Below are 6,026 nucleotides of genomic sequence, written 5' to 3'. Positions count from 1 at the left end.
TTAGATGTTTAAGATAATGAGAATTATGAAATTAGATTATTGTATGAGTATTAAAACAATGTTTGTAAATCACGGTGTTATTATAAATAGTTTGAATGTTGTCGAAATCGCTAAGGGTATATTCCTCAAATAGTTTAATTAAAATTAGGTTAGATTCATTAATTAATTGACTTGTTAGTGTTTAATTGAAATTATGTTAGTAATTTGGGAATTTTTGATGTTTTGTTTTGTGTATCAGTGTTTTTAGATGTTTAAGATAATGAGAATTATGAAATTAGGTTATTGTATGAGTATTAAAACAAGGTTTGAAAATCACGGTGTTATTATAAATAGTTTGAATGTTGTCGTAATCGCTAAGGGTATATTCCTCAAATAGTTTAATTAAAATTAGGTTAGACTCATTAATTAATTGACTTGTTAGTGTTTAATTGAAATTAGGTTAGTAATTTGGGAATTTCTGATGCTTTGTTTTGTGTATCAGTGTTTTTAGATGTTTAAGATAATGAGAATTATGAAATTAGGTTATTGTATGAGTATTAAAACAAAGTTTGTAAATCACAATGTAATTATAAATAGTTTGAATGTTGTCGAAACCGCTAAGGGTATATTTCTCAAATAGTTTAATTAAAATTAGGTTAGATTCATTCATTAATTGACTTGTTAGTGTTTAATTGAAATTAGGTTAGTAACTTGGGAATTTCTGATGCTTTGTTTTGTGTATCAGTGTTTTAGATGTTTAAGATAATGAGAATTATGAAATTAGGTTAGTTTTGGATCAAAACTAAATAAAAATGACTGAAAAATATGCGAAGAGTAACGTAAGATGATCTGTCATCAATGACCAACTCTTTGGATGTGTGTTTGACCTTGTTGAATTGATTCTTTGTCCTAGACATCTAGATATAGAGGTCATGATTACTGGTTAGCTCTCGTATAAGATCAATACACATAATGCGATGAGCCTCAAAAGACTAACCATCCAGGCTTGAAATAACACAAAATCAACAATGACCTTCACATTCGATATCCACCACCTTTTTAATAAATTGATGCATGAATGACGAGATTTGATTCTCGTGTCGAAAATTGGGTTGAACTGGAGAAGGATTAAGAGACATATTACTCACACATGCGCTATTTTTACTTGTGCATGATGACTTCGACTGTGAAATCTATGTATCTGGGTGGCGAGAGTCGACACACTCAAAGAATGAATGTGATTGCTAGTAGGCTGTATTAAATGATCCAATTTTCTTGGTGCACCTTTTGTATTAACCTTTTCTAAATGTGGACACATAGAGGTTGTTTGTAAAACAAATTGCTAAATAACAAATAAATTTTCAAAAGAGAAGAACATAATATGCGATCAACATTATATCAATCTTTTATGTAAAAAAAATCCGCTGCCACTATATACGGAGCTGTTTTAAAGAGCTTTTTCAAAAAAAGTATTCTCCTCCATCGGTCTAAATCTCTCACTTTTTGTTGAAATATCCCAAAGAATATGCCATTGTAGTACCCACTTAAAACAAAATCAAATTAACCTTTTTGACAAAATTGATCTCTTGGTTATTATGTTGAAAAACTACAGGCTCAAGAACAAATACAAGGGGTAAGATTGAACTACAACCAACCAAACAAGATGAAGCTATCATTAGCTTATGCATTATTCGTTTGTATATTTTCAAAGACAGTTCGATTTAGAAACAAGACATGACAATTTGACAAAGACAAGACAATGATGCTCTCTAGGAGAATAGCTTAATCCAAAATTAGCTTGTGTAGACACTTTATCTTATTATTATTAGTGTAACTTTCATGAAAAACATTCTTTAATATAAAATTCAAGATTCTTGTAAAAAAATATAGAATTCAAGATTCAAGAATAAGAGATAGCAACCATCAAACAAAATCAAATATAGAATATTTTCCTTGCTTGATATTTATTTATACAGAATTATTCTAAACCATGATAGTCGATGATTTTTTTTTATTAAGGGATGAGGTTCGATGATATTAAGATGAATTTTAAACCAAACAAGGATAAATCGTACATGTATTTTCAGTCTAGTGTAAAGTGCAAAATATTTTTCTATTAGAACAGTTAGAAATGATCATGGTAGAATTCGTATGGGGTATCACACTTTTAGATTAGTGAAGGTTTTGGCCTTTCCCGCATACAACACCGATGATCTGACCTGATTAGGAGGACGACGTCTGATTTGTTGTTACGATGTTGAAGCAATTATGGGGGTACGTGCAAAGACTCAAACACTCAAGTAGTAAGAGGGTATAGAATGAGTGGTTTTCTACATAAATAATGTCCTTTGTGAGGGATGATTTAGAGTCCCTTTCTTTTTATACAATCGTCGAACTTAACCACTTAAGGCAAATGTTGAGAAGTTGTTACGATCATCAGATTTATAACTGTCAAACGTTGGTAGACATAGATGGTCGAAATCATTACATATTATGGGGAATCCTAAGCTTTTGACCATCAAGGAGCAGGACAAAAGAGTCCTTTGATGAAGATGCGTGTGTGCTATTTTTTGGCCTTCCTAGAATTAGGCTTATGTTTAGTATAAAGTTTATTGAGCCAAAGAAATGTTTGACCCTCTTTAAGATTGAGCTTATGCTCAATGTAGGACCGTCGAACATAATCTTTTGGATAGTCCAGAACAAATATTAAAAAAAATACAGTGCAAATATTTGTAACTAATACATAAAAATATGTAATAAATTTTTATCTTCGATTCATTAAATAAAAACATTATTATTGTTTGTGAATACCGGTCAAAACATTGTTATTATATTTTTTTAACATAAACTTTTTCAATAGTTTATAGTTTAATTGTAATCAAAATGTAGGTCTTGCATTGCAGCACGACCTGTGATGTATTTAAGGTATTTTGCTAGTTTTATGATTAAATCTGATGTAATATAACATGACTTACTCAATACCATTCGTGTACATTAGAAGAAAACATTTTTAACGATGATAATTAACAAGTTGTCCTTTTTAAATCCTTTCAATGAAAGCAATCGCATCAGAGAGCTCTAAATCCCTTTTTTTTTTTTTTTTTTTTTTGGCTAAATAGGTTATTTGGAAAGAGGTTAAAAGTGAGACGAGGAAGGTTGTTCTTTTTCACCACCTTTCATGTACAAAATTAAATAAATTAATTGTCTCTTCCAAATATAAAATATGTTTAAATGCAGTTTGAACTCCAATATTTAACTTAATTGAAATTTTAGTCCCATTATTTTTAAAGGAAATTGTTAACTTAGACGGACAAAAAATATAAAGGACTAAGTTAGTAAAAGTGCACCTTTTTATTTGGACAAAAATATCTTTCATCTTATATGAATTAGTTGCAGTGATATACTTAATTTAGGACTTGAGAAATTTAATAGGATGACAATTAATAGGATTGTTAAGAGGGAAATTCTATGGTGAAGTCATGATAATGATTTTTTTAGTGAAGTTAAGTTTACTATATCATATATATAATGCAGCAATACTGTATTGTGAAAAAAAAAATACTAATATACAAAATTTTGTAGCAATTAACCACCAAACCAACGCTATAAGTACCTTAGTTTTCTTAAGTAACTCATAGCCTGTCATCCCTGGCATGCAATGGTCTCTGATGACTAAATTTACTTTGGAACCCTACAAAAACCACAAATAGTCACTTGTTAGCAAGTGAGAAATGACTTGTACGAAAAGAAGGAAAAAATAAAGTAAGGAAAAGGAAATCAGGTGCATTAAAAAAACAGCCAGAAGATGATGTTGAGGCTATTCTGCCACTGCTTCTCCTACTATGCCAGTAATTTACTCTAAACTCTAAATTATTTTCTTAATCTTAGATGAATTGAATTTAATTGAGACTTTATGATAAAATTTAGTCTTAGATTAGTCCTCAAACAGAACACTAGCTGAAATGACATCAAACCGTTATATTATTGACTAAATAAAATAGTTAAATAAAATAACTTTTTCAAAAAAGTCAATTTCATGACTGCACCGTAGAAGTGCCCTTGTTAAGAGTGTGTTGTATTTATAGGAGGTATTGTGGTTAATGTTGTTGCTGCTCTACCTGTTCGCCATTGAGGGAACATGTAATGATAAAAATTGTCATTTATAGATAAATTTGCATGGTTGGAATATGAGAGTGGTCTCAAGAATTTTTGGTGGAAAATTCGTTGGTATTTTTGTTCACCTATTGTCTTCGCGTCGTGTGCACGTCATGTATGAGTTGCCTGTTGGACAAAATGAACATATTGTTAATCAGTGATCATGTGTAATGTACATCGTAGATGAGTCATGCGTTATACGAACATTGAATTTTGATTGTCCTTTATCGATACACACGTTATCGTGGAGCAAGAAATGATTGTCAGTTGTTGTGACATGCGTTGTCCAAAGATAAATTTACCCAGCATCCGTGGACGGGTCACACACTAGTTTGTGTACATTCACGTCTGGCCTTGGGGGAGTGCAAGGTGTTCAACCAGGTCGGGCCTCCAAATGCCATGGGCCTCAAACAAAAAATTATGTCTAATACCCACCCCTCACTTAAATAAAAAAATATATGTTATATCCTTTTCTTTTTTCAGTACACGTTTGAGTTTTTTCTAGACTCTAGTTCTCCTTTTTGTACATAAATCTGATCCTATCAAACCACCCCTAATTTGTATAATCACTTAATCAATCAATTTGGAAGTCTATTTCATTGAAAGAATCACAACAATAATTTTTTTCTTCGCATAAACCATTCGTTTTACCTTTTTCCACAACAGAGGAGTGACAAATCCAAACGACACCGTTGGATAAATTTCACCTCTTTCACTTAATTTTTTTTAATTCTTTTCATATTTAGAAGTTCTTCTGATTCTAATTTTTTTTTAATGAAATTTAGCTACACAAAAAAATTATGTTTTATTTTACTAGAGGCCTATTTTAAAAAGAGAGCTGTGCCTCCTATTTCACAGGACGGCTCTCTGTACATTAGAAGAAAGCACTTTTAACAAGTTGTCTTTTCTATTTTCTATCAATGAAAGCAATCGCATCAAATAGCTCTAAATCCATTTGTTTGGCTAAATAGATATTAGCTCTAAATCCATTTGTCTCCTGCATATTATATGCAGGAGTTGGGATTTGAACCCCGACACTCCACTTCTCCACAATTAAATTGTGTGAGCTCTAGCCACTAAACTACTTGACAAAAAAAAAAAAAAAGATAGTAGCACCACTTTATTTGGAAACGAGGTTAAAAGTGAGACGAGGTGGGTTGTTATTTTTCACCACCCTTTCATGTACAAAATTAAATAAATTAATCATCCCTTCTAAATATAAAATATGCTTAAATGCAATTTTCATCATATATTTAACATAATTGAATTTTTTTTTTTTTTTTTGGTCAAAACATAATTGAAATTTTAATCTCTTTATTTACACCCATTTATACCACTTTGAAAAATTTCAGTTAACTAAGTGAAGAAATAGTGGTCACGTACATTTTAGTTGCGTGACCACTATTTAACTAAGGCTTTGTTTGAAAGTTTGGAGGGGAGAGTTTTGGGAGGTTGGAAATATATAGATAAATAGACAAAAAATTCATATTTTTTGAAAGAACAATTTTTTAGAGAATGATAAACTAATACTTATGATTAATATACTTTTAATTTTAAGAATATTATAACAACATAGATTGAATTAAAAAAATTTATATAAACCCTCCATAACCCCCCAAGACCCTCCCCCAATACAATTTTTGAGTTCCCTCAAATGAGGGCATTTTTTATTATGAGTAAAAAATTAACCTCCAAAGCCCTCTCCTCCTGATGTCTTCTATTTCTTCCACTTGCTCCTTCCTTTTTCCAAAACCCTCAAAAAAAAAAAACACTCAAACAAAGCATAAGTGAAAAAATAATGATCACGTGCATTTTAGTTGTGTGACCATATTTTTCAGCTCTACATAGTGGTCATGCAACTGATAAAAAATGTAGTCACATAGACCATATAT

The sequence above is a fragment of the Medicago truncatula genome, chromosome 3 (assembly GCF_003473485.1).
Source record: "Medicago truncatula cultivar Jemalong A17 chromosome 3, MtrunA17r5.0-ANR, whole genome shotgun sequence".
Lineage (NCBI taxonomy): Eukaryota > Viridiplantae > Streptophyta > Magnoliopsida > Fabales > Fabaceae > Medicago > Medicago truncatula.
This window is presented reverse-complemented; position numbering follows the sequence as displayed.